This window comes from Podarcis vaucheri (genome assembly GCF_965113315.1).
Source record: "Podarcis vaucheri genome assembly, chromosome: 10".
In the NCBI taxonomy this organism is placed as follows: Eukaryota; Metazoa; Chordata; class Lepidosauria; order Squamata; family Lacertidae; genus Podarcis; species Podarcis vaucheri.
The window spans coordinates 40,188,943-40,214,965 of record NC_138748.1 but is presented as its reverse complement, the minus strand read 5'-3'; the positions used below and the strand labels follow the sequence as shown (position 1 = coordinate 40,214,965).

Here is a 26,023-nt window from a genome sequence, read left to right as displayed (position 1 = left end):
TGCTTATTCAACAGCAGCGGTGGGTTTTGAAGGAAATCTAAATGGCTGAGCTGCTCCAGTAGAGCAACAAATATACCACCGATAGCAGATTGCATCGTCCTGAAGCACTTGGCCCTTCACCAAGCATAATTTCATGTCATCTTGATTCAGTTTTAGTTTGTAAACCCATATCCACCTTCCAGACATTGAATCAGTTTAACAACAGCTCTTGTTTGCTTACTTAAAGTACAGAGCTAGGTAACAACAACAACAACAAGGTATAATCAACCCCAATGTAGCTTATTACATAAGGTAAGGTAAAGGTACCCCTGCCCGAACGGGCCAGTCTTGACAGACTGTGGGGTTTGTGCGCCCATCTCACATTTATTGGCCGGGGGCCAGCGCTGTCCGGGGACACTTCCGGGTCACGTGGCCAGCGTGACATCGCTGCTCTGGCGAGCCAGAGCCGCACACGGAACGCCGTTTACCTTCCCGCTGGTAAGCGGTACCTATTTATCTACTTGCACCCGGGGGTGCTTTCGAACTGCTAGGTGGGCAGGCGCTGGGACCAAACAGCAGGAGCGCACCCCGCCGCGGGGATTCGAACCGCCGACCTTTCGATCGGCAAGCCCTAGGCGTTGAGGCTTTAGCCCACAGCGCCACCCGCGTCCCAGCTTATTACATAGCTACATATTAAATAACATTATTAGCTACATATTAAATAACAGCAATTAGGGCCATCCCTGTCATAAGGCATCTTTGGCTACTTAAGGTATTATTATATTCTTCCCTAGATAAGCCTTAGTACTATTAGGTTTTGCACCTCAGGCCCCAAAATGCCTTGGGGAAAACCTGTCTTTGTATTTTTGGAAAGGGAGAGAAGAACTAGGTCAATGTTAGTGAAATGGTTACAAGTGATTTTGCACTTCCTTGTTGCTGTAATTCAGGCTGCAAATGCACCCGGGAACTTGTTGGCGTCTGATTTCTCCACTGTGTTAACATATTCGGCTCAGAAAGTAAAAGTGAAATAATAATATGAATTTGGGAAAATTCTATATAATAATGCCATATGAACTTCCTTGACCCCAGCTCACAGCATAGGTATACTTGACCCATTCTCCTACCATGTATGTTTAGTTATATGGATTGTGTATTGCAGTAATGAAGACAGAAAGCACTGTGACAGAGCCATCCACTGGGATCGGGGAGGAATGGGGCAGCAGGTCCATTGCCACATAGGCATGCCCTGCTGGTGGTAGTTGGCATTTTCTTCCTCCTCCTTTCCACCATGTCAGCTTCAGGCTGGCATGGTTAAGGGTCCTGAGAATCAGGCCCTTTGTGTGATATTTAAGGTTTTGGATCTAGTCGATCCAAAACAGCTGGTGTTCTGCTCTCAAAACTCCCTGTTGTGGGACTTTCTACCTGTTACAGTGGGTAGGAGAATTGTAAACTCCCCTGCCCACTGTACCATTTCATCAACATGAGGGTTTAGGATTGCAGTTACTGTTAATGAATTAAGACCATTAAGGCTGCAAAGCTGAAGATACTTACTAGGGAATAAGCCCCATTGAGCTCAAATAATCTTATAAGAAAACACAATTAGGATTACTATGTAAGATGATAGGACAGTTTTGAGTTCTAATTTGTTTTAAAAATCAGTGACATTAATAATTAACAATAAAACAGTTATAACAGACATATTGTTTATCTGATATGAACTGAACTCTTGGTCCTTTGATTAGCTATTTCGTATGAATTTTTATTTCAGTTATATTTGATTTGGCATTTTGTTAGTTTGGTTTCTGGAAATATGAACAGAATTAATCAAGATTGGTCCTTGAGCATTCATCATATTCGTGTTCCCATTTGAGAAGTGTATGCCCTTGGACTGTGAGCTATTAGCCCTTTAGAAAATGCCGGTAGGGTCTGTATGTACATTTAACTAACTGCTTCAGCTTTCTCAAATATTGCTGTAGGAAACTAAAAAGGCTGCTTGCGTACTGCTGTATGATTTCCCTACTTACTGCCTAGGCAATGGATGCTTACTAATTATCTACAATAAGAACATAAGAGTAGCCAGCTGAATCAGGGCAATGGCCCATCTAGTCCAGCATCCTGTTCCCCAAATGCTCGACCAGATTCCTGTGGGAAACCTGTAAGCAGGGCTTGAGCACAAGAGCACTCCCTCCTCCTGTGGTTGCCAGGAATTGTATTAAGATGCATTGCTGCCTCCAACTGTGGAGCCGTGGCTAGTAGCCATTGATAGCCTTATCCTCCATGCTGCCCCATCCTCTTTTAAAGCTATCCAAATTGGTGCCCATCACTGCCTCCTGTGGGAGCAAGTTCCATAGTTTAACTAGGTGCTGTGTGACAAAGTAGCTTCTTTTATCTGTCTTGAGTCTTCCAACATTCAGCTAATAATGATAATAACTTGTACCCCACCCATCTGACTGGGTTGCCCCAGCCACTTTGGACGGCATCATTGGGTGCCCATGAGTTCTAGCATCATGAGAGAGGGAGAAAACCTTTTTAAAAATCCATTTTCTCCATGCCATGCATAATTTTACAAACGTTTGTCATGCCACCACTTACTCGCCTTTTCTCTAAACTAAAAAGTCCCAAATTGGCTGCTATTTACTATACCAGTTGCCTACCCCCTTGGAGAGCTTTGTGGGAGAATATTAAATGTACATTGGGTGAGCTGAATTTTTATTTATTTGGAATATGTACCACTTTTTAGCAAAGACTTCTCAAAGTATTTTACATAATAAAATTGGGCAGCAAGTTAAGTCTCAAACTTTCTTAGGCAGATAGGGTCAACAGCTCTTAGTTCTTGGAAGTCTTGATGATAATGACTGGGGGAATCATACTGGCATTTTCTGGTGATCTAGTTGTTGTTGGCACCTCTGGGGGTGAAGTCAACCCGCTGGAGAATCACAGCGCCTGCTGTGGCTGCAGAGACAGGTAACTTGTAACTGCTGCCTCCCATTTTGTTTTTGCTGCATTGTTGTTGTTGTTTAGTCATTTAGTCGTTTCCGACTCTTCGTGACCCCATGGACCAGAGCATGCCAGGCACTCCTGTCTTCTCCTGCAGTTTGGTCAAACTCATGTTGGTAGCTTCGAGAACACTGTCCAACCATCTCGTCCTCTGTCATCCCCTTCTCCTTGTGCCCTTCATCTTTCCCAGCATCAGGGTCTTTTCCAGGGAGTCTTCTCTTCTCATGAGGTGGCCAAAGTATTGGAGCCTCAGCTTCAGGATCTGTCCTTCCAGTGAGCACTCAGGGCTGATTTCCTTCAGAATGGAGAGGTTTGATCTTCTTGCAGTCCACGGGACTCTCAAGAGTCTCCTCCAGCACCATAATTCAAAAGCATCAATTCTTTGGCGATCAGCCTTCTTTATGGTCCAGCTCTCACTTCCATTCATCACTACTGGGAAAACCATAGCTTTAACTATACGTACCTTTGTCAGCAAGGTAATGTCTCTTCTTTTTAAGATGCTGTCTAGGTTTGTTATTGCTTTTCTCCCAAGAAGCAGGCGTCTTTTAATTTCGTGACTGCTGTCACCATTTGCAGTGATCATGGAGCCCAAGAAAGTAAAATCTCTCACTGCTTCCATCTCTTCCCCTTCTATTTGCCAGGAGGTGATGGGCGCAGTGGTCATGATCTTAGTTTTTTTGATGTTGAGCTTCAGACCATATTTTGCGCTCTCTTCTTTCACCCGCATTAAGAGGTTCTTTAATTCCTCCTCACTTTCTGCCAGCAAAGTTGTGTCATCTGCATATCTGAGGTTGTTGATATTTCTTCCGGCAATCTTAATTCTGGCTTGGGATTCATCCTGTCCAGGCTTTCGCATGATGAATTCTGCATATAAGTTAAATAAGCAGGGAGACAATACACAGCCTTGTTGTACTCCTTTCCCAATTTTGAACCAATCAGTTGTTCCATATCCAGTTCTAACTGTAGCTTCTTGTCCCACATAGAGATTTCTTAGGAGACAGATGAGGTGATCAGGCACTCCCATTTCTTTAAGAACTTGCCATAGTGTGTTGTGGTCAACACAATCAAATGCTTTTCCGTAGTCAATGAAGCAGAAGTAGATGTTTTTCTGGAACTCTCTAGCTTTCTCCATAATCCAGCGCATGTTTGCAATTTGGTCTCTGGTTCCTCTGCCCCTTCGAAATCCAGCTTGCACTTCTGGGAGTTCTCAGTCCACATATTGCTTAAGCCTTCTTTGTAGAATTTTAAGCATAACTTTGCTAGCGTGTGAAATGAGTGCAATTGTGCGGTAGTTGGAACATTCTTTGGCACAGCCCTTCTTTGGGATTGGGATGTACACTGATCTTCTCCAGTCCTCTGGCCACTGCTGAGTTTTCCAGACTTGCTGGCATATTGAGTGTAGAACCTTAACAGCATCATCTTTTAAAATTTTAAATAGTTCAGCTGGAATGTTTTGCTGCGTTAGTAGCACCAAAGTGGCATCTCTGGGGCACAAGTCTCTAGTATGTATGGAGGTTCTGGGCTTCCCAGATGACAAGACTTCCCTTTTGGCCTTGCTAATATGGTCCAAAGGAAAGCAGAGCAATGCATTTGGCACCAACGTGGCTGCAGTAGTTGCTGGAAGGAGGTTTACAAGACATCATCCAACCATTTTAGGGACTCAACTCTGGATTTGTGTAGGGTTTACTCCTTAGCTTTTTTCTCTTCTGAAGATGTCCTGCAAGGCAGTGGGTAATGGTGATCTAGTAACATGACTGCATCACTTGGTGCTCGACTCAGGCTGTCTTGTTCTGTCGGATCCTTTAGAATGGTCCTTGTAAAATCTTATTCCAGCAGGATTGTTATGCTGAGTTTCATTTTGGACCCCCGGTGTGGGCTGTACAATTGCTCGTGACTGTAGTTGTGTGGATAGTGTCATTATATAGTATAGTGACTAGGTGACATTGGACTTAAGTCGTATGTGGGTGGCATCAGGAGTTACCATCTACTACCTGTTCTTGATGGAGAGAGACAATAAAGTTATTGGACCAGTGTGCCCTCTAAACTTTCAGTGTTGCATTTCTGAGGACTTCTGTGTATATTGTAGTTATTGAACTGCTAAAGATTCTTACATGAATCACCTTGAGGGCCTCAGTGGGCTGAGAACATAATTGTAAATATAACAAATGATTAAGCCTCAGCCTAGATCTATTCAGTCCACATCTCGTCTCCATGTGGGCATGTGAATCAAGCCTATATCATAAACACTGTGCTTCTTATTTGGCAGGCATGGTCAACTTTGTTTTCAGAGCTGAGAAAAGAGAGGCATATCTAGAATGCTTTAACAGGCAGTAGATTCCTAAAGTGTACAGTTATTTGGGGTTATTTACATAAGCTCCCAAGAGTGTACCATTTACCTGGTTTCAAGAATCATTATGGACTCAGCATAGTAGATAGAATGAGGGCATTCTACTAGTACTTTTTAAAGATGATTTTGAGTTTTGTCTCTCATCTGAAGCAGTGCCATAGCTACAGGGGGGCTAGACTTTTTTTCCAGGTGAAGCCTCCAGAGGGGTGCCATTGAAGCTCCCAGCCTGCATGTGTGTACACAAATGCTTGGGGTATGGGTGTGTGCCAGACTGGGTCTTTGGCCCAGGTGAAATAAAGCCTAGTTTCTCCCTAGTTTACTTGCAGGGAAGGAAATGTAGATGTACCTCTATGTATGCTATGCCTGCCACCCAAATTAATATATTCCAGATCTGACCTTCACAGTTCTTTGTATTGCTTCTACTTAAAACTTTAGTTAAAGAAAGAAAGCCTTAGAGAGCGTGTGAAACTTTGTGATGCCTGATACATATTTTATGTTGTTCCATACAGATGAACTGGACCTAAGATCTATATTTCAATTGATGCTCAAAGTAATGCCTCGTTTCCCCTTTAGCCAGTCCGCAAGGCTATTTTTATTTCCCTGGGATCAGTATAGCAGGAGGTCAGGATACCGTACGTTGTGCAGATAGTCTCAAAGGTATTAAATAAACCTATAGAATCCTTATATTATTTATGACACATGGTAACAATAAAGGAGTCATATGTGTATTTAGAAATGGTTAATCTTCATACTATTGCTATTAAATAATGGCTTTTCCAATAGTAACAGATCTTAAAGGCAGGCGGTTGGTAAAGTGAATTAAACACAAAGTTGGTTTGGGAAAGTAATGGCAACTTTTGGGTTAGAGTCTGGGGCATGGGCAGCCATTTTAAAGCACCCCTCCACTCATTTAAATAACACTCTTGTGAGCTGGCTTGGATTGTTCATTATCACAAGTTCCAGAATATCTTTGCTATATGTCTCTGACGTGTTTTCACTCTAATGGTTGCTAATGAAATTCTGCCAGAACGTTGGCTTTATTCTTCGACTTTATTGTACATGATTGCAGATCTGCTTGACAGAACAGTTCTAGAGTCACTTACACCATGTCTCTCTTTGGTTAAGAACTGCTTATTAATTCATTGTGCAGGAAGAACAAAAAGGTCATCCCCACTCCTTAAAGATGATTAACTGCCTGAATGAGCTCTTGTAGCTGCTCTGGATATTTGTGATAGGATTTAGTTTTTAGGAATTAAGTATCTCTAGAGATCACAAAGCATTTTATAATCCCTTTTCTTGGGAGGGGGTGCATAATATGTTTTTCCACAGGCTTGTTGGCTGGTTTGCTTGACTAAGTTGTGGAGGTCCCCAAAGTGTGTAGTCATAACACTAATGCAATATTAAAAATTGGGATGAAGCACAGTGCAGGAAACATTTAAGCACAATTTCATTTTCCACATCTGATGGACTTCTGAAAGTTGTCTCAGAGAATTTTAATTAAGCATAGGGCTGAGAGAACTGTAGACCTCCAGATTTTGCTGAACTAAAAGTCCCATCATCCCTGGCTATTGGGAATACTGACTAGGGCTGGAATCCAGCAACATCTAAAGGGCCCAAGCTTTCTTCCTCTGGGCTAGCATACTGTAAAGCAGCTGTTTAAAATATGCAATCAACGGGACACATTTTGTTTAGAGTTGATAATATGAATAATGTTTGTGCTGACTCTTGTATTGACTCCTTTAAAATACACATTATCCTAAAATGGTTCCAAGAAGCATATATGTTAAAATGAGGTTCAGATTTGGACCTTGTTGCTTAGTGTCTTTTATGAATCGCATCTTTTAAGATGTTTCAAAAATGCAAATTATCAAAACTATTTTCATTTTAAAAATAAATTTCTGAACATTTGAATGGAGTGTTCTTTATGAATGCTCTCTTGACACAAAACCAAGTTTTTTTTTTTTCCAGAGTAGCAGTGACATGTTATGTTGCTAGGTAACAAGGCAGAGCTGTATTGCTTTATTTGCAGGAAGAAGAGATGGGTTGCTGTTAGCAGCAGTCACATATAAAATGTATAAGTTATTACTGGGGCAGTTAATTCCACCCCACCCCCCAGTTTCTGCAATAAAATGTAATTATTTTCTATGGCATGTTGAACCATTGCTTGCCAAGCTAATGGATACAATTGTGTTATTCTTTCATTAATACCGTAACTTGCATATTTCAGGGTGTTCATAAACATAAGATAAACTTTATTTATAGCTCCATTCATAGAGTGTGGGACTCTTAATCTCAGGGTCATGCGTTCTAGCCCCATGAAGAGCAAAAGAAGGGGGTTGGACTAGGTGACCCTCGTGGTCCCTTCCAACTCCACAATTCTATGAAATCAAATCAAAATAGTTAGCATTTCAGCTTCTGCTTTCCTTTGGTTACTTCTGTCCCCATCTGCTGCCTGATAACTTTGATCACCAGCAAGCTCTTCTGATATTGCTGAGTCTGCAGCCAACTCTATTTCTCGCCCCTGATTAAGAATCAATTGAAGATCTCTTCTGTTTCTCGTATGTTTATAGAAAATGGGAACAGTATTCTAGAACCAGTATGTAGTTTTATCCAGCATGGAAGAACAAATCTTTCCGGGAGAAGGAAAAAGCTAGTGCGTTCCTTGCAAAGAACAAGAAGTTCAGCCTTCTCCTGTTGCACACAATCACCTACATTTCCTGAGCTTTTCTGGACAATCCAGAGTGATCCTAGTTTGGTTAAAGCACTTGAGCTTTGACCTTGTTGGTATCTGCCTGTGGCAGAAGACAATGAGGGAATGTGCCTTTGGGGTGAAGTCAAACTGTTGGAAGGTTGCAGTGCCTGCTGTAACTGTAGAGACCAATGTGGGAGAGACATGTTTTGTTGCAGCTGGGGCAGATGAAGGCCTCTTGAATGGCTGCTGATCTGAAAGCTTTGTGTCACAACCGGTAAATCAGTAAAATAGCAGTTCCATCTATACCAATATTGCATGCATAATTCTTCCCCTTTATTGTAAACTTTTTCACTGAGCCCTTCCCCACTTACCGGTAATCTCTGGGTCAGTTTACCAAGATGATTTGTTTAGCACAGCACAGGGGATTAATTAGGTCCATGTCTGTTTCTTACTGTGGTGAGTTACCTTTTAGTATTCATGATGATTCAACCCATAGCAACCAGTTTCAGTGAATGAGATGCACATGCTCAGAGCGGGGGGAAATATAGCACTATTTTGCACTCCAGAGAGAAGGACTTTTCATTGGGTTTAGTTCAAACATTACTTCTAATTTGCTATGTAAGGAAGAGGAAAGTTTAAAAGTATTACCTGCCCGAAGGTAGGATTTTATGCCGTGTAAATAGAGTATGTAAATTCCCTTCATTCTCCCTCTGCTGGATCAGCAGCATGCAGTGCCAAGAACTAAACAGAAAAGGTACTTTAGTGTCTACTACCCTGGGTAATACATTGAGATCAATAGGCAGTGGAGAGAAAAAAATAAGTATGTTCTATAGCCAGCAGGATTTCAACCTTAATATCTAAGTTATTCAAATATCTAAACTACTGAATTACTTTTCTAGTCATTAGCCCCACTAATGCATGAGAAACATAATACCACAGACATGGCAAAATTATTTGCTGCTTCATTCAGCGCATAATGAACTGGAGTAAATGAATCACTTTTTGAATTTACTGTTCATAAATTTATCTATAGAACTTTTTGAATAAGGAGTAACATTGAAATAACAGTACTGACCCAATTAATGCTAACTTTTATTTCCAAATATGTATCTTGCATCTGCTGTTCCATTGTATGTTAGTCCTTTGTGGAGCAGAGCACCATGGATGTAGCTGGTCAGCTGTGTTTTGCCTCGCACCACCTTGCTGTAGGGCTGGCGGATGAACTGGTGTCCTTATGCTCCAGTGATTCTAAGTCATTGAAACAGCTGCCAGAGAAGAGCACTACAGCTGCTGTCATTTGCTCTGGGGCTTCCAGTTGGCAAAGATACAGAACCACCTTTAAAAAAAATCTTGATCTTGTACAGTACTCGGCACATCTGTTTGTGTTCTGACAAAGCATGTAGAACAATTACATATCTTGTAAGTTTAAGACATTATCTGAAATGTGAATTTTCACTTCAGTGTTGTAAGAAAAACAATAATTTCGTATGACAACTTTGTATTTAGCTTATTTCTATACGTGCAACCTGAGGGTTTTTAAAAATGTAATGCTATGTACTGTACATATGATTTGATGGTTGCTATAGAAACTTGGAAGTTAGTTTATTTATTGCCAGTGAAGCTTTTAAAAATAGGTCTATCCTAATTCTCAGTAAGGGATGCGGGTGGCGCTGTGGGCTAAAGCCTCAGCGCCTAGGGCTTGCCGATCGTAAGGTCGGCGGTTCGAATCCCCGCGGCGGGGTGCGCTCCCGCTGCTCGGTCCCAGCGCCTGCCAACCTAGCAGTTCGAAAGCACCCCCGGGTGCAAGTAGATAAATAGGTACCGCTTACCAGCGGGAAGGTAAACGGCGTTCCGTGTGCTGCGCTGGCTCGCCAGATGCAGCTTTGTCACGCTGGCCACGTGACCCGGAAGTGTCTCCGGACAGCGCTGGCCCCTGGCCTATAGAGTGAGATGGGCGCACAAACCCCAGAGTCTGTCAAGACTGGCCCGTTCGGGCAGGGGTACCTTTACCTTTACCTTTAATTCTCAGTAAAGTAAACCTAAACTGTTTCCTATAAAATTAATAATGAATTGCCACTATAGGAGCCACAAAATCTAAGCATATATATGTTGGCATCGAGAACATTCTGTGTTTGAAAGGAAATTTTTAAAATATATAAATCCTTTGTTCTTGTCAGTGAAGCACACTATGTGCTTTTTGAACTGGTCCCTATTAATAGAAGAGATATTTGTCTACACCAGAGCAAAATGTAAACTCACACTGACCTGTCTCCCCATTAATGAAGGGACATCCACACAGTGCCCCTCCTTCTCAGTATTTGGTGTCATAGTACTCAGCTAGTAATCTATTCCACTCCAGATCATAATAATATAGTAGGCAAAAGTACCTTAGGTATGTCACCTATTCAGGGAACTGAATTATCTTCCTCATCAAGGCTGTAGCTCTTGGGATGGGATAGTGAGGAATTCCTTATGGAGATGGTCTCCTCAGCTGGAGAAGTGGAGAAGATGGAGGAGGTGGCAGGCAACAGGTGCAGAAGACAGTGAGTGGTGTGTTCCCCAGGGCCTGGATCTGCCACCCTTCTCAGTTGTCTTCAGCCTGCCTCTTGGGACAATCACCTCACTATGCCTCATGGGCAGGCCAGCCCTGAGTTGGCAGTAATATGGAATGCTGTTAATGCGGGTTTTTTTAATGTTAGAATTTTATTAATAATTATGACAGCTGCAGAGTTATCTTTTTAAATTTAATTTTTACAGGGTGCACATAATTTACATGAAGAGATTTGGATGGCATTCATAACCGCAAGAAATTGACACATTCAACCTTTAGAAATTACCACATTCTAAAGGTGTTAATTCCTTATTTACTGTATACACCTTTTGACTTTCCATCCAGCAAAATACCATCATTATTACTGTATACTCAAGAGATATAGCAAAATATAATTGACCACTTTATATTTAATATACCGTATTGGCCCGAATATAAGCCACATCTGAATATAAGCCACACCTTTAAAATTCAAGGGGAGAAAAGAAAAAAAGACAATACCCGAATATAAGCCACTCCCTTAAAATTCCGCAGGCACTCACACCCGTTCTGCTTTACCATATGTCTGTTTGAGCAGCGATATCATAAAAGCCAATTTTTGTAAGGTTGCAAATTTAAGCCACACTTTAACTTTTCATGGTCAGAATTTGGGAAAAAATGGTGAGGCTTATATTCAGGCCAATATGATATTTGTATTTAAGTGCATTACAAACTTCATATTGTGAGAAATCTAGGAAACTTCTTTAGAGTGAAATATGGGAATTTTTATCATTTCATTCTACTTTTTCACTACACCTTTTGGAGTAGTATTGGTGAAAAGTTCTTGAAAATTCCTAGTTATTTGCAAGCTGAACTAACTGAGCCTAACCACTGTACATTATAATCTATATAGTAAAGTGACACATTCATATGTTAATCTGCAGTAAAAAAAGAGCACTAGCTCCTTTTGATAATGTTTCACTGTGGATCATCTCACAATTTCTACTGTCTTTTCTATCCCTTGAAGCATTTCAGTTTCATTCTTTCCTCTCTTCTCATTTTCTTCCCACCCGTAAGCTGAGTACAGAGCAGAATGAGCTGCAAATTCAGATTAAATTGCTGAGCCAGGTGGGAGGGAGCAAAGCAGAAAATGGACGGAACAAAGCAGTTACGTGAAAAGGAATTTGGGTGGGTTGTTAAACCGAGTAGGAGAGAGGAAATTATGGAGAAAAGGTTATCAAACTTGAAATAGGAATTCAGAATTTAAGTAAGTGAGAGAAAGTGAAGGATGGGGGTGGGGGAATTGAGTAGGAAAGAATTTGAAAATGCATATATTTGGCAGTATTTTGAATACTGACAATAAGCAAACACAAATCATTGCTTTCCTTGGCCTTTAATAGATGTATTGTGGATTTTGCTTTTCTAGCAATTCACACATAAACATCTTGATCAATCACTGTCTTGTAGAGTAGAGATATTAGGAAGCTACCTAATTCATCCTTTTTTCCTCTGGCAGGATTAACTACACCCAAGGTATCCATGACAGGTGTTTACCCAATCTGTTTTTGTTTTCTGTCTTAGAATGCAGCCCCATCTTTGGGCAATTTCTTTCATGGTTCTTGTGATGGATAGACATTATCTCCAGACATCAGCAAAAACCACTTGCCCTATTTCTTAACCCATTTTCTTATCTCTTGTTCTTAGAGAACTTGCCCTCCATACCATTTATCATCTTTAAACATTTTCAGTCTCTTCTGAAGCTGGGCAGCATCCCTCTTAACATAAAGTAGTAAAAAAAGTTGGCTGCCTAACCACACAATTCTATACTTGTATCCTCAGAAGTAAATCCCATTGAGTTCAGTAGGGATACTCTTGTGTGAGCAGTTATAGGATTGCAGTTTAATAGTGCTATATTCATGTTGGGGGGGGAGAACAACAGCACCAGCAATCTAAGAATGTGCAGCAAGTCTCAAAAGGTGCAGAGAAACCTATATTGAAGTACTCCAGAATACTCCTGATTCATTTCAAGCATGAGCCAAAACTCTCACCAGGAGAAATTATGGTATCTCATTCAGGAGACATAAAATGACCAACAATTGCCTGCGATAAACAGTTGCATCATATATGAAATTTGTAAGACATAACAAAATGTTCCAGATTGATTCAATAAAATCCATTTCTTAGCATTTTTGAAGGTTTGCCTTACCTTCATGGATTTCTGTGATTCTCTTTATAATTTACACATGAGCTGAGTCTTTCCTTTGGTATCCCTGTGGGAAGTTCTATGGGGATAGATGTGTCACCACTCTCACCAAGCCCCGCTCCTCACGGCCTGCATTGGCATGGGCCTTCTGGAGGGCCCGAGGTGCCTGCCTCAGGCACTCCCTCCAGCAGCCTCCTAAAGGCCTCCTGGCCAGCCCAAGCCTGGCCACCCTATCGAGGATGCAGAAGAAGAAAATGTACAGCTGGCACTTGATGCTGCCCTACTCTTGGCTATGATCACCCTGGTCATCCAGCACACCCCAGAGAAGAGGCTGCCGTTGCAGCAGATCATTGCAGATATCTAGGCCCTCTTTGCCATTTCCAGCAACAGCTGCCAGAGCTGGAAGGACTCAATTTGCCAAAACCCCTGCTTCAGTTTGAAGCTCAAGGACCCATTGAAACCTACCAGCAACTGGAACTATTGGGTGGTGGACATGGCCTGCACCCCTCCAAGTTGCAGAACATCCCCATCTCCCATCGCAGCAAAGTGGCTTTCACCCAAGACTTGACCCCTCACGTGCTGCATTCAGCACCTCTAGACCTCCCTGGCAAGCCCCACCTGGGAGGCGCATTTATGCTGGACAACCTCCATCTTGGACTCCAAACCCTGGAGTATAAGCCTCAAATTTTGCTGTGAGACCTAGAAGACCCACTCCCTTCCTTGCAGGCATTTTCCCACCTTGTCTTGGGAGGGCAAAGCCCTGACTGCAGCTATAAAAGCTGAGGCTACTGAAGAGGCCCAGAGACCACCTTGGCTGTCTCTTAGTGCAGACCCAAGTCATTGGGAGAGAAACTGGGGAGGGGCGTCCTTAGGGGAGGAAAAGTTGCTCCCATTTCCTGTTTTGGCTACATTGATCTGGTTGGGCATAGAAAGTTGCAGTAGTTGTGTAATGGATTTTCCTCATGCACACCCTGTTGCCATAGGATTGCTCTGCGAGTGCATCTTGGCCAAAAACATGTATGAGACACTGCACTAAAATTCTATAAATTAGATGTGTACTGTGTAGTTGAATAATTGTCTCATAATTCACAGTGCTTAGAATTAATTTACTTTTAAAGCAAAGCAGTCAGTTAGTTTAATGTTGCAGTTCATGCAAGAAATATGGATACATAAAAAGAATCCCAAGAGGTTATGTAAAAATACTGAATTGCAATTTAAATAATAGTTTTCTGGTAGTTTACTCCACATCTACTCCACATTCTGATTCATTATTAAAAATAATTCCAATTATTTCCATGTTGTGGCAAATTAATGATGTCAGTATCCTGTTTCATGCACAAGAAAAGATAGTGTGGAAAGTTGTTTAGATATTGTAGATTAATATGTACCTACCTCTTGCTTTTTATCATATAAATTATTAGTCTTTTATTTCTTCCAGATAAAAACAGTCCATATCCAGCAGTGATTCAAGAGTTGTTGCCTTCTTTCAAAATGCATTGTTACAGGCATTATTTCTAATTAGAACATTTTTTAAAAAATTTGCATGTTCTACAAACTACTGCTTTGGCAAAGCTGTGTATGTGTGTGCGTGTGCCTTTTCAAAACACTTTTGCTCCCTGTTAAAATATGTGTCTCCTATTGATTTTGTCTTTTGCACTCATATATGAAGAGTTTGGAATGGTTCAAAAAGGGGCAGGTTCATGGGGGAAGGCAAATCATAACCCAACCGCTGAGGCAAATATACCCAAAGTTACTTCAAGTTCACACTAATCCAATAGAATGGCAGAATGGGCTAAAATAAATAAAGTTCCAGTTTTCCACCTTGAAAGATGGGACCACTTTTTGTGCCACTGTGCACACAAATGGGGAGAGCCCTCATCACTTCCTCTCCCCAGCTTCTGACTTCATTATAACTTGACATGGGGTTCAGTGGGAGCCCATCAGGGGCTGTGTTGGATCCTGGGGTGTGGGAACAGGCAGACAGAGCAGACCAAACAGGAAACTTACAGTCTGGTCTGTGCCTAGCTTTTAAAGGCAGATTGTTTGTTTCACTACGTCTGGACGTTTCCACCCTCCTTCAATTCTCCAACCCTTGCTTTGGATGTTCGTTAGCCACCAGTTGAAGGGGGCTGGGAAGGAATTTTCCCCATATCCATTACTAGCCTTAGGAATGTGGGGCTTTCACCTTCCCTGGAGCAAGGACCTTGTATTCATATTGTGTCATTTACAGTTCCCAATCTTCTGTTGTTACAACAATGATGGCAGGTAGGCATTGAGCAGGATTTCCAAGAAGAAAATGGGGAACATCCCTAAAGGTCTTGGGAGGTGTTGCACTATGGCACCAGCCCCATCTCTGGGCACTGCTGCCACTACACACCCAACTTGACAGTAGTGACCACTGGAATGGCCAACCCTGATCTGTCCCTGAATTGCTGGTCTTCTCCCTGATGGTTGGCACCTAGCAGGTGGGCTGGGTGTAGACACTGGGCCGGCAGGCCACTGTGACCAGTAACGGGAGTCTCTCCTGTGCCATGCCAGACTTTGGGATTGTTGTTTCCAATGAGGTTGTGGCCATTTTTAAGCCACACTCAGACTGTGTGTTATTCCAAGTGGGGGAGGGGTTTCCAAAAACAATACAGTACAGAACACAAATGAACCTGAATAGAAATACAAAATAAAAATACGGTACTTAACAAGAATAATGATATATTAGGGGTGGAAGTATTGGTAATATGCTGTGAGTGGGGCATGGAGGGCATTATCTTATCTCTTATATTATCAATGGTGTGAGTTTATCCTCCTTTGGCACAGAGGTACTGCTGGTGCAAAGTGTAGAATTTGAAAGGAGGACATGATTCTGAGGCATATAGAGCCTCCCTCTTATGACCAGTTAACATAGGTAAAAGGTAAAGGTACCCCTGCCCATACAGGCCAGTCTTGACAGACTCTAGGGTTGTGCGCTCATCTCACTCTAGAGGCCGGGAGCCAGCGCTGTCCGCAGACACTTCCAGGTCACGTGGCCAGAAGCTGCTCCGCGAACCGGCACCAGAGCAGCACATGGAAACGCCGTTTACCTTCCTGCTATAAAGCGGTACCTTATCTACTTGCACTTTAAGGGTGCTTTTGAACTGCTAGGTGGGCAGGAGCTGGGACCGAATAACGGGAGCTCACCCCGCCGCGGGGATTCGAACCGCCGACCATGCGATCGGCAAGTCCTAGGCACTGAGGTTTTACCCACAGCGCCACCCGCATCCCTATGACCAGTCAACATGCAGATGGGTTAAATCTAGCACTGGATCCTTGTTGAGACACACAGTATTTGTGGGAGGTTTCTCCCACAATTTGAGGGTTTCTCACACTATCCCAACCTGACTGGGAATGAGCTTTAATTATTTTTCTCTTTGGTGGAAGCATGTCATGTTCTCTTCATCTTCTAATGTCAATATTAGATTAGTGTCCTAAACCACAGCTGTTTAGTACCCTGACCTATAGTTCCCTGATGAATACAACTATTACTAATGTTTGTGTAGTAATGTTTGTGTACTCGGCTACAGTTGGTATTTAAAACCGAAATGAATAGAGTTGGAACAACTTGATGAACTGCAACTGAAATTCCTTTGTTAAAGTACAGCTGCCTTAAGTTTAGTGGTATAGTGTCCCATTAGATTGCGTAGGGACTGGCCTATTTGCTTGATGTACGATGTACGATGTTGTTTGCAAATAGCAGGATATGTGACATTGGAAGATGAGCAGGTGAATGAACCATTTATGTTGTTTGCTAATATTTATAAGGTTCTTTACTTATGTTGTGAGAGAACTGATGGCTAGTTTGTTGCAAGTTCTGGTTCCTCGGTTATGTATCTCTGTTATGTGGCCTATTATCACTGGTGAATAGCTGTTTTAGATTAGGCTGTTGGTAAGCAAGATCAGGCCTATCTCCCAAAGCCATAATTTTCAGGATGGGTTGCAGATTCTTGACAATAAGTTGCATTGGTTTTGGCTGGAAGCTGTAGATGGCAACAAGTTGCCTTCTGTCACTTTCTCCTCTGGATCTACCCTGTAATAGGTTACCCCAGGGTAAGTCTGGCCTTGTTGATCTGTTTACAATATCCACCCAATGAAATGAATAATCTGAGAAATGTCTGTTGTAAATCCTTAAATCCTGAATATCTGTCTGACAGGTCAGAACAGAAGTGTTTGCATTTAGATAAAGGGTTGTGGTATCTGATGAACTCAGGCTAGCAGAAGACTCATTTAAATCAATGGACCCATCTTAGTGATGGCTAATTTAAGTCCATTGATTTGAATGGGTCTTCTCTACCACTTAGCCAGATACTACCCCAAAAATATAGATATTTATTTATTTTATAGAATTTATACACCACTCGATTGTAAAAACCTCCAAGTGGTTTACAAAAAGATAAAGCAATAATAATAATAATAATAATAATAATAATAATAATAATAATAATTAGCATTATTCGCAACCATACATTAAAACAAACAAAAGTTAAAATATTAAAACAGATTAAAATTACTTCAGCTTTCTAAGCATCTGGGTGGGCTTGTCTAAACAGGACTGTTTTTAGCAGGCCCCAAAAAGAGTACAGTGAGTTTATAGTGCAGGTGTTGCCATACTAAACTATTGAGTTATTATAGGTGTGGAAAAGGTATTATGTGACACCTGCAGTAATGCCAATTATAAGTTAAAATGGAGCCAGCAAAGAAGTATTAATCCAAAAAATCAAGTTAAGAATAATACAGTTAAAACAGATTTTAAGTGGAAGATGAAAAAAAAACTTGAAAATAATTGTGAGAGAGTTGTGAATGACAAAGGAGAGGAAAATATGATAGCAAAGGCCAAATTTCTTCACTGAAAGAATCATATAATGAAATATATGTGACAATCACAAGACAATGTGGGTATATGGCTTAAAAGGTTCTCAGTGTTTTTCCATCACATGTATGTCAGACAACCTCTTATTTACTGTTTAATTTATATTATGTAAGCTTCAACACACAGTGCTCTTACAGAGGCTAAATATAGATGATAAAAAACTATAATCAGAACACAAAAACTACAGTAACCAACGTATAAATTATAATAAAGGGGAAGACCATATGCAGCAGTGTTTGCCTGGTGCTAAAATGAGAACAGATGAATGTCTCAGTAAGTTTTCAGTTGTGGCAACCTGCATGCTAGATGCAGGTTGTCACAACTGAAAATATTATCTCTCCCATCCTCACTCGTCTTGTCTTGCTGGAGAACCTCAGGTGAAGGTTTCAGTGTTTGAGTGGACAAGTATGGGTTAAGACAATCCAGAGAGTCCTAAGAAATGTAGCTTTAAAGGGTAGGCATCAGCTAAGCATCATCACTTTGAACTGAGCTTGAGAGAGCACCATGAACCAACAAAGCTGTTTCAATATGGGTAAAATATGATCTAGATGATTGGTGTCAGTTCGCAACCCAGCAAATATCGTCTGCTGAATCTGCTTACCACTTTCAGTACCTTGGTGAATTTGCCACCCTGATTTCCTTATGAGAGAGAAGCGGAAATACAAATTAATGTAAGCATTACATTACAAATTAATCCACTACGGTCTGCTCCCCTGTCAGTTGCGCTTCCAGTTTAAATTGGGATATCCATACATTTTCTCTTGTATATATATTTACTGCTTTATAAGACATAACAAAATATTTAAAAGGAAAATTGAGAAATACTATTTATTATTTATTGAATTTATATCCTAACTTTGTCATGAATACAGTGGCGCTGTCACCCATGCAGATCAGCTGAGGTGGGGCATTATTGTCTCCTCTCTGCTCATCAAAAGATCACAATGATTAACAGGGAGAAACAATTTGCATCTCTACCAGGATACTGGACTCTGCCTACCCCAGGACTGTGTCTATTTTGGTGCTTTTCTTAAACCCCAACTCTTGCTAAAATCAGTTGGATCTTTCAGGACAGGGAGAGGAAATTTGCTTGGAGGGCCAAACCAGCCTTCTTAATTTGGGGTTAGCTAGACAAGATTTTAAAAACTCCACAAAGATTTGACAATTCAAGAAAATACTATAACATCTACTCATGGGCATCTACTCATACTGGTTTGTGTAGCTCTTTCTTCTTGGTTTTCATCTACACAAAAACTTGGTCCAAGCATGCTGGCACTGAACATTTGATAAAGGGATCTGCATGAGAAGATATGCATGCTCTAACAGGAGTGATTATTTGAATTTATCGCAAATAGTGCAGGCTATAAGCTGTCTGACTGGAATTTTTCATGATACTTTGAGTTAGTGAGGAGAATTTACTTAGCTTGGTATGGATGACTATGACTTTTTTTAAATGCTGTTTGATTTGCAGGCTTTTGTCACCCTTCTTCTTTGATAATAGTCTTTCCTTTCTCACCTTAAGGCATTAAGGGAAAAGATATTTTGAGAAATGCTGTTGATGTCCCCTCCTTGCCCCTGGCAGAGTTAATCCAACTGTCCTGCTGTGCTCAGAGAGCCTGTTCTCTCCCACCCACAGTGTTTTTTCTTCACAGATTAAGAGCCAGAGAGCAGCAGGATGCCAGGCTATGGTGTGCTGTGCTAACTGGCATTGACTATCATTGTCTTTCAAGATAAGAACTGTATCCAGTTTAGATGGGATTCCTGGGAATGCGTTTTGTGATTCTTCAGGCTATGTTTGAAGAAGCTTGCCCACACAATTCCTGCAGTATGCATAACTGTTGATGATATCCTTCATTTCCAGCTTCACAAAGACATATTACTATTTTAATTTTGAGTAGTTTTTCTTTATATTATAATTGCACTGCAACTAAACTATTCTCATTTCTATGTTGTTTGGGAGTCATAGTTCAGCTCCCAGAAAGTCTGTCCTCTTCATCAGAAATCAGGCAGATACAGTATGTCTTGCCTCCAACTACAAAACAGCCTACAAGTTATTTGAGAGCAACACCCCCAAAGAGAGTCAGGAGAATTGAGTAGCTAGTGGGTTTCTTAAATATACATTCACATATATTACAGGATCCATGGGGAGGACCAACCAACCCTTGAACCTACTTCCTTAGAGATCGTTAAGCTGTTCCTCCCTATATCTGCTACTTCTGATAATGTAGATAGAAGAATTGTGTCTTAGAATGGATATCCAGTTAGAAACAGAAGCAGCAGACAATTAACAAGGAGTCAGTTTTGGTAGAGGAAGAATCAGAGACTTACGGCGGGTGTGGGTGACAGTGGCCTGTGGAATTTGTTTGATCTGGCGCGACCCCCGCTAATTGATTTACGATCCTCAATTAGCTCTTTACTGCCCGGCACACTTCTCCTGCCGCACGCTCTGCTCCGATCTCTCAGTCACGCCGTAGCAGAGATTACACAGCGGTGTAAAACTGTCATGTAGCTTGGCTTCCAGACAAACACACACAGTCCAGGTTTGTCTATTTACAGCTTTTATTCCAACATTTCTCAGGAATTTCCAGGACTATTTGCAGCCATGACAAAACTGCATCCTTTCCCCACAAAATACAGAGTGGGACTGGCATACTCTTCCCAAGCTCCTCCCAAGCTTCCAAAATTGACGTCAGAATGGTGTGGCATCATGGGAAGAACTTAACCCGTTAAGTTCCAACCTCAACACCCCCCCTTGCTGCACCTTCTGACAAGACCCTTTCGAGCTCAACACCTTACCCTTTGCCTTGTGCTCCTTCCCAGCATCTTTCCCAGGCACCTGTTGAACCCTTTCAACACTCCCAGAATCACACTGTGCGAATTTCGCCCACGCACATGTTGCCTGGTACCTTTCAGGTGGAATGCCCTTTGTTGTGCGACTAGACCTTCTGGGCATAAACTCAGATGTTACCTCTGACTCACTGCCACCAGGAAATGTGTCCTCAGCATCACGGGATTCCCCCTCTGACTTAAAACGTTTTCGAATCCTCTCCATTACACTCACAGGAGAACTAGGCTCACTTTTGGCCTCCCTTTTTACAACTTGTGGAGAAACTACCGATACCTCCTCCTGTTCCTGACTTTGGTCAGTTACCTGATCGTCATCATCAGACTCAGCCTCTCCTTCCTCCCCCTCAGAATCTTCCTGTTCTGGATCAGAAAGACACTCTGAAAGAACATCACGCTTGACAGCAGCTTGTGTCTTTTTATCCTGCTCATAGAATTCAGCGTGTTTACTGATCAGTAACTTACTCTGATCACCTGATGGAAATGCAAATCTCCATGCACTCGCTGTTGGCTCATACCCACAGAAGATCATTTTTCGGAACTTGGATCCATCTGGCCCCTGCAAAGCAGCAGGTACCGGCACAGACGCACGTGACCCGAACATACGCAAAAAATGAATCTGGGGTTTCCTGCCATGCAACAAACCAAATGGTGTGTCCCCTACCATGGAATTGTAGGTGCGATTCCAGGTGAAGCTTACATACTTTATTGCCTCCAGCCAAAACCTTGGAGGTAACCCAGAGTCTTCCAGCAACACCTGTGCAGTTTTAACCAGAGCCTGACACTTCAGCTCTGCCGCCCCCCACTGATCGGGCGAAGTCACTGTGTGACGTATCCCTTTCTTGTGAAAGTACTTCTGCAAAGCAGAACCTGTAAACTCAGCTCCTCTGTCACTTGTGACAGCTTGCACTTTGGTGGAAAACCTTTGTTCCACCCCCTCAATCCACCCTTTGATCAGCTGTGCTGCATCATCCTTGGATTTGAGACCATGTATCCAGGAATTCTGAGTAAAATCTTCCTGCATCGAGAGCAGAAACCTCGACCCTCCCAGACTTGGTTCCTTCACAGGACCCCACAAATCTATGTGAATCAGTTCAAAAGGCCTAGTGGTTATCCTTTCAACCTTTGGATAACTGCATCCTTTTACCTTTGCCAGTTTGCAAGTTTCACAACTTACAGCATGTCCACATTCTGAGATCTTACAACCATTGGAAACTTCCGGCAGCACCTGTAGTTCTTCAAGAGAACTATGAGCTGTACGTGTATGCCAAGCATGTACGCATGAATCATGATTGGGAATTGTAGCACGCAGTGCTTGTGCTTTCTCAACCTTCCCACCACCCTCCAGAGACGTTTTAAGAATGAAGAGATCATTCTGCCCCTTTTTAACCTTGGCAAGCATCCTCCCTCCTTTGGAGATCGTGCACACATCACCCTGAAAACAAACCGTAAATCCATTTTTCAGTAAATAAGGCACAGATAAAAGACAGTGGTGCATCCCAGGAACAGTACAACACTCCAACGTTTCCTGTAAAATACAAAAATGCAAATTTACAGCATTAGTCATATTTCTTTTCTGTCCATTTGCAAACAGTACAGTTTTCCCGGCAGGTATTGCCGTGCAGTTCCACCTCTCGACAGCAGGTGTCTCTGGAATCAAATTGCGATTAGCTGCAGAGTCAATAACAAAACTTAGCTCTTGGCTTGCCCCACGGCTGTCTTCAGCCAACGCCAGACTAGCCGTGATCTGATAAGTCTCCTGACGTTGTTTTCCTAGTCCTTCTCTTGCGTTCCCACGCTGACCTCCCCTTCCAGACTGGTTCCCATGGAAACCCGACTGATTCCCATGGAAGGTGTCCTTGGAGCCTTCCTGTGCAGCTGCTCTCGCTTTCTGTGGGCAGTCTCTTTTGAAATGACTGTGAGATCCACACACGTAGCACCGACGAAACCCAGTGGAAAAACACTGCCTGGGGCTCCTCCCAGCTGGCCTCCTTCTCCTTCTTCCGGAAAAGCACTCCTTGCCAGATCCGCCCCCCCTGAACTGCCGCTCCATTCCAGCAGATTCAGTGGAAAACTTTTCAAACTTGCCTTTGGAACTTTCCGCCCCCCCGACTTGCTCACTAGCACTCCTTGAGGCTAAATCATCCGGAACAGGGGCTCCAGCCATCTCTAGGCTTTCAGCTTCCATCTGCCCTAGGCCTCCTGCTGAGCCTTCACACAGATGTTTCAGCACACTCCAGGCCTCACACGCAGATTCAATGCTTTCCAGATGATGTTGCAAATTAGCATGAACACCCGCTCTCAACATGCAGACCTCAGCTCTCATAGCTTTCTCCCTCTGCATTTTCTCCTCCAGAGAAACAGACTTCAGCTTTCCTGCATCTCTGTCCACCAGTTGCACTGGTTCCCTCTGGGAAATGTCCCAAACTTCCGTGGCTATGAACCACGCTCTCACCCATCTTGCCCAGGTATTCCACGCTTGGGCGGTGAGTTCCTCAAGCTGTTCAAACGGAGCTTGAACCACCTCCTGGCCATCTGCCATGTTCTCCCGTTCTCCCAAGTTGGCCCCAAGCTGTACTTACGAAAGCACCAGCTCATCTGGCGTGGAGAAACGTTTCCTTGCTGCTCTCAGCTCACAGCTCCACAGCATTCAGCAACAGCGTCTTTCAGCTTGCTTGCTTGCTTGCTTCCGTGCTCCTCTGCTAGACACCGCAGATTTCTCAGCTCCCGGCAGCTCTTCCGTGACAGTTTTACGATAGGTTATTTAGGTTACCCATAACCTGTGGAATTTGTTTGATCTGGCGCGACCCCCGCTAATTGATTTACGATCCTCAATTAGCTCTTTACTGCCCGGCACACTTCTCCTGCCGCACGCTCTGCTCCGATCTCTCAGTCACGCCGTAGCAGAGATTACACAGCGGTGTAAAACTGTCATGTAGCTTGGCTTCCAGACAAACACACACAGTCCAGGTTTGTCTATTTACAGCTTTTATTCCAACATTTCTCAGGAATTTCCAGGACTATTTGCAGCCATGACAAAACTGCATCCTTTCCCCACAAAATACAGAGTGGGACTGGCATACTCTTCCCAAGCTCCTCCCAAGCTTCCAAAATTGACGTCAGAATGGTGTGGCATCATGGGAAGAACTTAACCCGTTAAGTTCCAACCTCAACATGGCCCGCCTTGAAGCAGAGGAAATCAAAGCTGCTCATTGCCTCCATTATCATCATGAACAGATGAAGAACTAACTACATTTGGGGAAATTACCTTTTCCAAACAAATCTCCTAAGAATCAAGAGATAGTTAATATTTGCATTGATTCAAATTATATTTGTAAGGGTATAATTAAAGCAAAAAACCCAAAACCCATTCAACCCTCCCCCAAAAAAAATCACCTGAGATATTTCATAGTGCTCTGCTTTATTAATACTATGACTAGAAAACTGGATATTAATTCATCTCTGTGTATTTTAATTTGGGCTTTTTCTGATTAAAGGTGTTGCTAATTTTGAATTATTGATTAACCTGAGAAGTAGCATTGCTTAGATATAATGAACATGCAATTGTAAAGTCGTTTTACAACTGTGCACATCTCAGGTTATTTTGGCCAACTTGCAAAAAGCTGTAAAGTTTGCAGGGGAGCTCTTGCTGCGTTGTTGTTGCTTTGATCAAGCAAGCACAGCTAGGTGCTGCAATTTTTACTTATGTTTATAATACAGGCAGCAACTATTTTGCATGGCGGTTCCATTCCTGGCTCCTGTGCACATTGGTGGACTGTGCATAAGCCCATTCTGCCCCCGTTCTGCACTCTTCCAGGTACAAAAGGACCCATGCATTGGCGGTCGCATGTTATTTTGATGCACACAAAATGGTTGCAGCCTATATCGCTTACAAATAAAGTTGAAACTGACAAAGAACGGTGGAATACATTTTTAAAGTTGAACAGAGGGATATCAGTTATAGCTTGCAGTATTTTACTACAGAGGAAAGGGGCAGCTGCAATCAAATTTTCCCAGAAAGTATACTGAAATTTCAAAGCACTAATGGAGAACTACATGTAAGAGAAAGGCTTGTCTGGAATTAACAGAAATAAGCTTTATATTGCTTTCCATGTCAATTATTTTGGCTCAAGACTAGCACTTCTGCATCTAAGTCTGCCCTGGTATCTGCTGAAGGCTGAGATGCTAATGGGAATTGGTGGAAACTTTTCTACAGGATTCTAAAACATGAAAAAGGCAATAGTCATAGAGAATGTTAACCTAGCTTGGTGAGAACTTGAAAGGCACCTGCTACCTGGGACAGGAGTTGACATCATCTCAGAAGCGTCAATCAAAACATGAAGCTGTGAAATGGTACTGCCTTTTAAAGTGCATCACTGATGTACTTTTCTTGGGAGCATTTACTGGTTTATCCCTCTGAATTGGTGATTCAAACAATGGAAACGTTTAAGGACTCATTGAACTGCTCTCCAGGTGAGACTTCAGGAATGTGTGCTAAGTGTAGAGGAGTCACAGAAAAGGAGTGAGTGGCTTCAAGTGCATTATGTCCCCCGACTCACAAAATGAATTTATTGCAGAATGCTCAAATCTTGTGAAACAACACATTTTGCTTGAGAGGCAATCTGCAAAGTACTGTGTAGTAATAGTACATTCAACACCAGATCTTCCCACACTGAACACACATTTCTTTTGAGATACATACTTTTGAAAGAAATGCAGTATGAGATTCAAGAAATATTTCTCAAGTTTGCAGATTGTAGCAACTAAAGGGGGGGGATGATCAGTTGATAACTGATACACTGAAAGAACATGCTATTCCTCTCAGTGATTGTAGAGCTCAAGCCTACAATAATGGGACAAATACGCCCCTGCTGCTCTCCAGGCTCCACTTCTGCCTCTTATTCTGGACTACTCTCTGCTGCAGACTCTTCCCGCACACTAAAACCTGTTACCTTTTCAGCTTCCAACACCTTCTCCTCCCGGTCTGCTACCTCTTCTCCCTCTGACCACTCGTTGTAGTCCCACCACTAATCCTCGGGCTCTGAGCCTTCTTCCCTTGGGGGGGTTTCCCAGCTGGTGCCTCTCAGCGCTCCTCTACATCCAGCCAGTCCATGACAGTCCGTATTGGCATTTGGGACAGTAGCCTTGGCAGTGAGGCCTTTGGAGATGTGATAGCTGCATCCCACTTCCAGGGTGGCAGCTCCCCTGCTGTCATGGAGAATGAAGGCCTTGGGGAAGGAGATAGTCAAACTGAGGAAGTGGGAAATGACCCTTTAGAAGGAACTCATTCCTTGGGGTATGAGTACGGTAGTTCATCCTCTTCTGCTGAGGATACTCCTTGGAGAGCGGGATTCTGGTAGAGGGTAATTTGATAATTAGGGACATTGATGATTGGGCATGTGGTGGACATGCGGCTTGTTTGCCTGGCGCACATCATCTAGATGCTGGGGAGGAGTCTGGAGGTAGTGCACAATGGCACCAGTGGTATAGCGAAATGTAGTTGTTCAATCCAGGAACTGAAATTTAGATTGATA

General features: G+C 42.5%; 1 protein-coding gene across 16 annotated transcripts in view; it reads left to right on the top strand.

Annotated features, from left to right (window-relative positions):
- Positions 1 to 26,023, top strand: part of ANKS1B (ankyrin repeat and sterile alpha motif domain containing 1B) — a 366,454-nt gene that overhangs the window by 301,977 nt on the left and 38,454 nt on the right. The window lies entirely within an intron of this gene.